Source organism: Pelobates fuscus, chromosome 4, assembly GCF_036172605.1.
Source record: "Pelobates fuscus isolate aPelFus1 chromosome 4, aPelFus1.pri, whole genome shotgun sequence".
In the NCBI taxonomy this organism is placed as follows: domain Eukaryota; kingdom Metazoa; phylum Chordata; class Amphibia; order Anura; family Pelobatidae; genus Pelobates; species Pelobates fuscus.
In genome coordinates, this window is record NC_086320.1 from 240,839,576 (window position 1) to 240,851,646 (window position 12,071).

Below are 12,071 nucleotides of genomic sequence, written 5' to 3' on the forward strand. Positions count from 1 at the left end.
TGGGAAGCAAAATGGCAATGCTGACGGGTTATCCAGACAAACATAGCTTGAACAGTGATCTGTGAGTACTCCTCCGGACATCCCCAAGCCGATCCTGGCCTGCTTCAGGACGTCCTGTAAGCCTGGGTACTTATGCACAAAGCATTGTACGATCAGATTACATACATGTGCCATGCACGGCACATGTGTCAACTTGCCCAAATTCAATGCCGCCAACAAATTTCTTACGTTGTCACAAACCACTTTGCCGATCTCCAGTTGGTGTGGAGTCAGCCACTTTTCCACCTGTGCGTTCAGGGCGGACAGGAGTGCTGGTCCGGTGTGACTCTCTGCTTTCAAGCAAGTCAAACCCAAGACGGCGTGACACTGCCGTATCCGGGATGTGGAATAGTACCGGGGGTGCCGTTGATGTGGAGCAAGACGCAGCAGCAGAAGAGGACTCAGCCGAGGAGGTTATGGAAGAGGATGGAGTAGGAGGAGTAGAGGAGGTGGCAGCAGGCCAGCCTGCAAGTCGTGGCGGTGTCACCAACTCCTCTGCAGAGCCACGCATTCCATGCTTGGCAGCCATCAGCAGGTTTACCCAATGCGCAGTGTAGGTGATATACCTGCCCTGACCATGCTTTGCAGACCAGGTATCAGTGGTCAGATAGACCCTTGCCCCAACACTGTGTGCCAGACATGCCATTACTTCCTTTTGCACAATCGAGTACAGGTTGGGGATTGCCTTTTGTGCAAAGAAATTTCGTCCGGGTACCTTCCACTGCGGTGTCCCAATAGCTACAAATTTTTTGAACACCTCAGACTCCACCAGCTTGTATGGTAAAAGCTGGCGGGCTAATAGTTCAGACAAGCCAGCTGTCAGACGCTGGGCAAGGGGGTGACTTTCTGACATTGGCTTCTTATGCTCAAACATGTCCTTGACAGACACCTGACTGTGGGCAGATGAGCGGGAACTGCTCAAGGCGAGAGACGTAGTGGCGGATGGTTGAGAGGGGGCAAGGAGGACAGCAGTGGTTGACGTGGCTGAAGATGCTGGACCAGGAGGAGGATGGCGGCTTTGAGTTTGTGTGCTGCTTGTACTCATGTGTTGATCCCATAGGCGTTTGTGATGTGCGATCATGTGCCTACGCAAAGCAGTTGTACCTAGGTGGGTGTTGGACTTCCCACGACTCAGTTTCTTTTGGCATAGGTTGCAAATGGCATCGCTGTTGTCAGAGGCAGACACACAAAAAAAATGCCACACTGCTGAGCTCTGCAATGACGGCATTCTGGTGGTGGACACAGCATGCGTTGATTGGCGTGCTGTCGGGCTGACCCCGGGTGCCGATGCATGCTGTCTGACTGTGCCACTAGCTCCTTGCGACGACCTCCCCCTGCTTCCAACTCGTCTCCTCCTCCTCCTCTCTGTCTCCCCATCTGAACTTTCGCCCTGTTCTTCTTCTTGCCGAGCGGGCACCCACGTGACATCCATGGACGCATCGTCATCATCAACCGCTTCCCTTGTATCTGACAACTCAGCAAAGAAAGCAGCAGCGGGTACAACATCATCATCATCACACCGTACGTCCATGTGTGTAATGCTGCCTGCCTGAGATATATCCCTGTTATCTACATCCTCTGGCAATAATGGTTGTGCATCACTCATTTCTTCAAACGGATGTGTAAATAACTCCTCTGACATACCAAGTGAAGCGGCTGTGGTGCTAGTGTTGGTGGTGGCGGCATGCGGGTGAGTGGTATCTTGAGAGGTGCCCGCAGCTAAGCTGGAGGAGGATGGTGCGTTAAGGTTCCGAGCTTAAGCTGTAGAAGATTGGGTGTCCTGTGTTAGCCAGTCAACTATGTCCTCAGAACTTTTCAAGTTCAGGGTACGTGGCCTCTGAAAACTGGGCATTATTTTAGAACAAAAGGGAATCACAGCACCACGACCACGATGGCCCCTGCGGGGTGTGGTTGCCTTCTAGGTAACCATTTTAGTATTTGGACTCAAGAGGGCAGTATTGTCCCACTAAACATACCTATCCAGGAAAGTGGCGCACACGGTACTCGTGTTCTCTTTACAAGGCAAACATTCTATCCACTTTGTGTACATACATGTAACGGTTAACATGTATTTGTTACCTCTTGAAGATCTTGTTACAGGACCTATAAAGTCAATTTGAATATCAGACCAGGGTAATGACACCCCCCTCTTCTGAAGTGGTGCACGATGGGTTGGACCATGGGGTTGATATTGCGGACAAATCAAGCATCCCTGACAGTATGTCTTAACATCTCTTACCATGTGTGGCCAATATGCATAATCACGCAATATCTCATATGTGATCTTATCACCACGATGCCCAGATGTAGGTGCATCATGTGCGTGTTGGAGCATTAACCCTCGGTATACAGTTGGGACTACCCATTGTTGAATACCATGTTTAGAAGTTCTGACCAGCAACCCATCCATGATACTAAATTGGACTTTATATCTCATCAAGATTCGTAAATCTTCATTATCTTTGCAATCCTCATCTGTGATGGGATTGGCAGTAGGGTCTTCTATATGTTTATAGAATATGCCTATGACAGGATCGTTCTTCTGACTGGTAATCAGGTCCTCACTAGGAGCTTCTTGACTCCATTGCACGACATTTAAGTCAGCATTATCTCTAGCCTGTCGTCTAGTTATGGCTTCAACATGAATTGAACCCATAAGATCATCAATGTTTAGGGTTTCACCATTGATGGCTGCTTGTTTTGCCAGTGAATCGGCTAAGTCATTACCATCCTTGTCAATACCTTCTATCTTAGAATGGCCTTTGGTTTTCTTCCAATATATGGTTAAACCATGTTCCTTAACCAACTCATCGATTTTACAAAACAGTTTCCCATGTTTAACAGGTTTGTTATTGCTTTTCAGCATTTGTTTACGTTTCCAGCTAGGCAGATATTCAACGAAACTGTTGCGAACATAGTTGGAATCAGTTATGATAACAAATTCTGTGATACTATATTCTTTTGCCATTTGAATGGTCTTATATACTGCACAGAGTTCGGCTATCTGACTGATTTTGGGACCAATACTGTATCCTATAGATACATTGGGATAATCACCTATCCAGGCGATTCCGATACCTGCAACTAACTTCCGTTCAGTACCAGCGACGTGGTGATATGAACAACCATCAATGTATACCCACGGTAGTGGTCGACAGTATTCCTCGTCATAAACTTTATAAGGGGATAACAATTGCTCTTCTAGGAAGTCATCTCCGGTGTCATTATCATCCAGAGATGGAGCAGTACAGTCATGTAATTCTGCTAAACCTTGGGCAACTGGGCTTCTCTTATTATGTTTATAACGGACTTCTAACGGCCATCCCTGTAAGGATAGAGTCCATGCAGTAATCCGACTGTTAGAGAGATTACCGTCTCTAATTATTTCACTCTGCAGATACTGTAGAGGTTGGTGAGCTGTTTCTACAATTATTTTCTCACCTTGGATATAGCTACGAAAAGTTTGTAGTGCCCAGACAGTCGACAATAACGCCTTCTCACACGTGTTGAATTTAACTTCAACAGGTGACAAAGTCTTGCTAGCATATGCAATAACTTTGTTTAAACTGTCCTGCTTCTGATACAGTACAGCACTTATGCTTAAATCGGTATAACCTGTCTCCAGATAGAAGGGTTTACCCCCCTCTGGGTATGCTACACAGGGTGCCTGAGTGAGCTTCCTCCTCAGTTCACTTACCGCTAGGTCCTGAGGCTCCCCCCAGTTACAGGTAATTTCCTTTTTAAGCAGGTGTAAGAGTGGTTTTGTTAATTCTGCATAGTTACCTATAAACTTACGGGAGTAGTTAGTCATACCAAGGAACGATCTTAATTCCCTGATGTTTGAAGGTGTTTTAGCCTTTAGTACGGCTTCAACCTTCTTCCTCTGGGGATTTAATCCTTCAGAGGTTACCTCATGTCCGAGGAAATTGACATGGGTGCGACACCATTGCGCCTTTTGTAAAGACAGTTTAATCCCTGCTTCTCTTAACTGAGTGAGAACATGTCTAATCTCTATGATATGCTTATCAAAGGAAGTACTTTTCAGCAAGACATCGTCAACATATGATAACGTTCCTCTCTCGAGTGCGTCAGGCATAGCTTTATGCATGAACACAGCGAATTCATGACCAGAGTTTATGTAACCGAAAGGCATACGGGTCCAGGTATACTGCTGCTTTCCAAATGTGAAGGCCAATTTGTATTGGTCTTCATTATGGACTGGTACAGTCCAATATCCCTGCGCACAGTCAATGGCAGTGAATATTTTGGATCCCTGCATTTGTACCAAACATTGGTCTATGTATGGCACCAGCCAACCAGACATATAGACGCGTTTATTTAGCTGTCGTAAGTCAGCGCATAAACGCCATTGTCCATTAGGTTTCAGAATCCCCAAGATCGGATTATTATACGAACTGGACGTATAATGCCCCTTTCCCTTAAATTCTGAATGATGTCTTGTAGACCATCATATGACGCTAATGGGAGTCTATATTATTTGATAAATACAGGTGGTAAATTTGGATCAGTTTGTATTCTGGCTACGTGGAGGTTAGTTAACCCACAGTCGTATGAATCTTTGGCAAAAATATCTTGGAATTCCAAAAGGATTTCCTTTAGCTGTTGCCGCTCAGCATCGTTGGAGCAGCCGTCAGCTAAAGATATTTGCTCTTCTAGCCTTTCCTGAAATCCTGGAAAGATTTCAGGCTGGCCTATCTCATAAGCTTCTTCAAGCCTAGAAGTTAGGTCAGTTCGGTGTTGACTCACCTTTTCTCTTTGGTCATGATATTCTTGTGATTCCTGCTCATTGAGCGGATGATCGAAGGTGATTGATGCTTCTTCGATTTTACACGAGCCGTCTTCGAAGTTGAAGGGATATACAGATAGGATAGTGAATATTCCTTCTGGGGAGGAATGGAATATTTGATCGACAATTTCGTCCTCAGCTAAGTATTCTTCAGGGATGAGGCCTATAATTTGGTTTTGGAAACCAAATGTATAGTACTCAGCATCCAATGCTAGACCTAATAACGTTCCTTTTGGTAAAGTAACACTATTGGGTGTAACATTGTTGACCATGATATAGGTGGAATTCTTACCAATACTTACCATTGGTGTATGCGTTACCACCATCCCTAATTGTTGTATCCTGTTGGATAAACAGATTAGGGCATCAGAGTTTTCTAATCTCTGACCCTCCTTGACCTGTAGGGGTAAAAGAAAATTACTTGTCCCCTGTGGAATGGTTATGTCATCAGGTACTTGCATACTTACCGCATATGGTAGTATTTGTCCTGATCTCAGGGCGTTTTCCTCGTGTAGGTATCCACAAGGATTACCTTTTAACCTTGTCCAATTAATCAGGTCAAGGTGTATGGCAAAGCGATGTATGACATCATTGCCAATGTAAACCTGATAGCGAGGTTCGTCTATCACTCGGAATAAATGTTTAACTGTCTTATTTCCGATGGAAATAGATAGTAAACATTTTGCTATCACATTGTGACTCTCTGATTCGCCATCCAGATTCTGGATCCACCTGTCATGTGGGGAAGCGTACCTGATCATTTTAGGATTAGCGATCTGCTTTAACAGACTTCTGCTAATATAGCTGTTCTCACTCTGTAAGACCAGCTTTGCATTCCTACTTCTTCCTAAGTCATTTATCTGAATAGGAAAGAATACGTTATTATTAACCCTTTCAATTCTGGCAAGGAATTGAGCATGACCTGCCAGATCTACAGATTCAACATAGTCCCTGTGGAGAGAAATGGTTAAAACATCACCTTCCAGAGAGACATTCTGGATCCTCTCTGGAGTAATTCTTACGGAATGCTCATCTACAGGTGCGATTGCATCATTCACCTGTAGGATAGTCACGTCAGGTGACTGACTATTCCTAAAATGTACCTCTATCGAGTCAGGTCTTTCTTCTATTACATGGCAGTTACGATCAGATTGTACATGTGATTTCTCATAGGTTATAGGAACCTTAGCTTGTGACCATACAATTCCATTCACACAGTCAATAATTGTGTTAAGTCTTCTGAGTATGTCTATACCCAGAATCAGTCGGTTATAGGGGAGATCTACCACTATCACCGGGTGTCTAAAGGTTTTGTTACCTATTTTAAACTTTAACCAGGTATTGCCAATAACATGAAGTGCATTTCCTCCAACGCTCAACAAAGCATTGGGGAAATTTCTTAGCTTCGGCTTATCCGTTGCTAAGTCCATTACCTGCTGGAAGTAGGTATTGGATAATATTGTGGCTTGTGAACCAGTATCTATTAACCCTTTGAAAGGCTGGGGTAGCGAATCCTGTATTTCTACAGACATGTAGTACCTTCCTTCGTGTTCTTCTAATTCACATAAGAATTTAGAATGTGTCAACATATTACTTGTTTTCCATACATTACCGGTCACAGCAGTAGTTTCTACCTGTACTGAGGAATGCTCAGTCTTACCCACAGGCCCATCCTTTTTAGGAATATCTTGAACTGTCAAGCGGGAACTAGTGGTCGGCATCTCATCAGTTAACCCTTTCAGGTCTGGATCCTGGAAACTAGTGGTTGCTGGGGCTATTTTAGCCTTTGGCTGAAATGAAAAAACAGAGGAACACGTTGCGCCTCCTTCACCCGGAAGTGAAGTGACAGGGTAGGCAATAGGTTTCCTAACACAACTATCGTTTATTTGACTGTTAGTACCTGGAAAGGAAACAGGGTTAGGTATTACATCTACTGACAACCTATCCTGTTTAGTCACTGTAGCTATTGTGGCTGTGGCATTTGTTGTTGCTGCTGCAATTGCACAGGTGGCTCTGCAATTGGAGCTGTCCCTAAAAAAGGATTGATAGCAAAGTTTCGGTTAATCTTTGTTATTTCCTCCATTAATTTGCCCATCTGGTCTGTCAATTGACCAACCTGATGACGCAAATTATTTCCCCCATTGCCGTTTCGTCTTTGCCCATTAGAATTTGGTTGGGATGGCTGAGACTGTTGGGAGTTATTGGAAGCAGATTGGTTATTTCTGTTTCCATATCTCCTATTTCCCTGAGGATTCCTTCTCCATTGGGAATTGCCTTGGTTTTTATTAACCCAGGGGCGTTTATTCCCATTGGTATTGGATTTTTCAGAGTTATTGTCAGAGGAGTTTGCAGAATTGCTTCTGGATTTTTCCTGTTTCTGAGGTTTTGGTGTTTCCAAAACCTCGGAATAGGTCCTCTTTTTCTGTTGGGTTTCTAAACCTAACTGAATTTTAGTCTCTGACACCATTTTATCACCAAGTTTCTTAAACTTTGGCTGATTTTCGTCATGTGCATGGTGTATAGTATACAATTTCATGCACTGACTGACTAGCCATTCTAATGGTAGCTTACAATCATAATCTCTTGCTAAATTAATTTGTATACTTACTGGCATGGCATGAAAATACAGATCTTTGAAATCTGTGCTTTCATACCTGGGTTTTCTTTGGGCCACGGAGTATGCATTTTTAAGAATTACTAAAAATTATCTGGGGCTTTGATCTGGACGGCACTTTAAGTTATAAAGCGCCTTCTTTGCAGAAGCAACGGTTTTATACTTACCATATTCCATGATTATTTCATATTTCATCTTGGACCAGGACATTAATTGCATAGCTTGAAGACTCTCAAGATAAACACGGCACATTGAATCAAAGGTCCATGTAATGAACCATTTCTTATGAATGTCATCATACATGCCCAATGAATTCATTGCTCTATCATAATTTTCCAGATGTTCAGATATGTTTCCTGAACCTCTAGAAAATTGTGGGACAGTCTCTCTAAGGAACTTAACAACCTTTGGCGATTCATAAACAGGTGTCGTCAGTGGCGTACACACAACCCATGGGGCCCCGGTGCGAAAACTGATCTGTGGGCCCCCCCCCGCTTACTCTGCGCGGGCTGGGGCCGCAACACATGGCGGGCGGGCACCTGGTCGCAGGGCTGCGACCCGTGCGACCGCGGTATGTACGCCAGTGCATGCATAAACACATACACTTAAAGGACCACTACAGACACCCAGATCAAATCAGCTCAATGAAGTGGTCTGGGTGCCAGGTCTCTCTAGTTTTAACCCTGCAGCTGAAAACAGCAGTTTCAGAGAAACTGCTATGTTTCACTGAGGGTTAATCCATCTCTAGTGGCTGTCTCATTGACAGCCGCTAGAGGATTTTCTGCGATTCTCACTGTGAAAATCACAGTGAGAAGACGCTGAACGTCCATAGGAAAGCATTGAGTAATGCTTTCCTATATGGGCGGTTTGAATGCGCGCGTGGCTCTTGCCACGCATGTGCATTCGGAGCTGAGAGGCGGATCGGGACGGAGAGATCCCCAGCGCCAAGGGAGCCCGGCGCTGGAGAAAGGTAAGTGCTTTAGACACACACACACACTCTCATGAACAGACGCACACATTTATTGACAGACACACACTCAGTGACAGACGCACACAAACATACTCAGTAACAGACACACACTCTAAAACTAACACACTCACTCACACTAACACACTCACTAACACACACTCACTCACTCACACTCACTAACACACACAAAAACTAACACAAACTAACACTAACACACACTAACACACTCACTAACACTCTCACTAACACACTCACTAACACAATCACTAACACAATCACTCACACAATCACTCACACAATCACTCACACTAACACACTCACACTAACACACTACCACTAACACACTCACACTAACACACTCACTAACACACTCTCTCACTAACACACACTAACACAAACTAACACTAACGCACTCACTAACACTAACACACTCACTAACACTAACACACTCACATTAACACACACACTCACTCACTCACTAACACTAACACTAACACACTCACTAACACTAACACACTCACTAACACACTCACTAACACACTCACTAACACACTCCCTAACACTAACACTAACACACTCACATTAACACTAACACACTCACTAACACACTCTCTTACTAACACACACACACACACTAACACTCACTAACACTAACACACTCACTAACACTAACACTAACACACTCACATTAACACTAACACACTCACTAACACACTCTCTCACTAACACACACACACACACACTAACACAAACTAACACTAACACACTCACTAACACACACACTAACACACTCACATTAACACACTCACTAACACACACACTCACTCACTAACACTCACTAACACACTCACATTAACACACTCACTAACACTAACACACTCACTAACACTAACACACTCACTAACACACTCACTCACACTCTCACTAACACACTCACTAACACACTCACTAACACACTCACTAACACACTCATTAACACACTCACATTAACACACTCACATTAACACACTCACTAACACTCTCACTAACACACTCACTAACACACTCACTAACACACTCACTAAACACACACACGTTTTTTCTGTTTTTTTTTTTTATTTAATCCCCCCAGCCTCCTTACCTGTGTGAGAGCTGGGGGGATTCCCTGGGGTCCAGTGGTGTTGCTGGTCACCCGGCTGGCGGGCGCGCGAGGGAGCACTGTCCCCTGGGTGCTCCCTCTTCAGCTCCCTCGCGCGCCGCGTACTGATACCGGAGCCGGAAGATGACGTCATCTTCCGGCTCCGGTTTCAGTGCGGTGCGCGAGGGAGCTGAAGAGGGAGCACCCAGGGGACAGTGCTCCCTCGCGCGCCCGCCAGCCGGGTGACAGCAGGGCCAGCCTCGGGGGGCCCGGAGGTGGCCGGCTCCTGGGCCCCCCAGCAGAAGAGGCTGGCCCTGTGGGTACATACCGGGTCGCAGGGGCGGCCGGGCCCCCTGGTGGGCCGGGCCCGGTCGCAGCCGCGACCCCTGCGACCCTGGTATGTACGCCACTGGGTGTCGTTGATTTACGATTTCTGTTTCTGTTTTCCCTGTGATGGGGTAAACGTCTATGCGATCTGTCTGCTGAAGAGGAATTAGACCCGTACAACAGTGCAGATGGCATATCAGTTACATGGCCTTCAGAGTGGACAGTGCAATCACTTTCACTCCCATCACTCTGAGCTTCTTGTTCACGTTCACAATTCTGATCAGCATCAGAATCCTGCCAGTGCACAGAACCATGTCTGTTTTCATTCCTATCAACCTGAGTCTGATTCCCTCTGTCAAGTTTGGCTAGGACAGTCTTTTCAAACTGTTCTGCCCAAGATTGCCAAGAATCTACAGGTGTTTTCTTAGAATTACTCACATATTTACTTAGAGACTGTTTTATGAAAACCTGGTTTGGTGTGGGAAAATCATAACAAGGAGGGGATTTATAGATAGTCTTTTCTTGCATTTTTGTGCAACTTTTTGGCACAGAATGATGGCTACCAACCTCACTGCCTGATTTCAGACTCTCCGCTTCATACTCATCCAATTGCGTTTTAAGCTGATTTATTTCCTGTGCACATTTATCCATCAAGGCTTTCATTTCTTTTTCATGATCAGCCTGACGAGTGTTATGCTCAGCAAGTAAATCTTGGTATTTCCCATCTTGAATGCCAAATTGTTCACTGTACGTGTCCAGTTTTGTATTCAATAGCTTGTTTTCATCTAACGCCTTAAGAAGTGCTGTCATAAAGAAAGGCCAAGAGTGTATTATGTACCCCATTTTTTTCTCTAGGTTCTTTTGTTCAGCAATTACTTTAAGGTGTATTAGTATGTGTTCATCAGATATCATCGTGCGTTTAGCATCCCATTCTATGCTTTTTAACCAAACATCATAGCTTAAATCATTTTTTATATGTTTATGAATATTGATTAGAGCATTTTTTCTTAGGTCTTCAATTATTTCACAATTATCTGTTACAGATTTATCGCTGCCGCTGGCCATATTTTATACAGTGATTTAATCTCAATACAAAACTCTTTTCTATATTAAGATTAATATTGCATGAATTACAAATATTATTGTATATGGAATATAATTTCAACTTAAACGATCTCAGCAGCGTGCCTCCAATTTGTGGGGATATTTATGGGATAATAATAGTAAACAGATGAGAATTACCCACTATTTTAATTCTCAGATCCCTAATCGTTATCGTTATAAGTGAAAGGTAAACCATATAATTAAGTCACAGATTTGTTATAAAAATAGATAATTTATTTTTATATTCAAATGATAATAATATAAGTAACATGCATGATAATAATCAATGGAATTTCAGTATAACAATATGCAATACAATATGGCAATAATCAATGAATATTCAGTATAAAAATGGTATGCAATACAAAGTGGCAATTTACTTCCTGGTTAATATAAACACATCTACATCACTTAGCTGTCAAGACAATTTATGATAGGCCTCACAGAGAAGGAATGCGAAAGTTTCACAGGGAGACGGAGCTTTACGGAGAGAAGGGAATTCCTAGCAGCGTGAAGCAATAAAAACTTAGCTGGCAGAGTAACCCTTTCAATGCTGGCTAGACCTCTTCTAGGGATTTAAGATCTACTCTTGTGTAATTTTAAATAAAATTTTATATTTAAAGTCAGTAACCACTTCCTTGATTCCATCAAATTAAGAGAAAATCTTACTATGTTACATAAGCTGATATTTTAATTAATTTGTCTAACAGATATTTTATCTTATTTAGAGCAAATCCGTACAGCTGGATAAATGTCACAATATACTAATTTGTGATATGTCACAGAAATAAACACTTATCCCAATTTCATCTGCAGTATGAAATGGTTATAAATATATATTTCTTAGTTAATTAAGATTTCTAAATATTGAAATCTAATTGTGATTTATCCAGTCATATATCATGCTATTAATTTTAATTAATTAATGGAAGCCAGTATATTTACCAATTTAAGTAGATATTTTCTCATCAGATGTTCTCAGGTAGCTAAGTGTCATGGGTCTCTTTCTCTGCATGGAGTGTAAGAGTTTCTTGGTTACTCTGATCGCCCGATTCTGCCTGGATCTCTCTGAATCCCCAGAGTGTTGTAATGT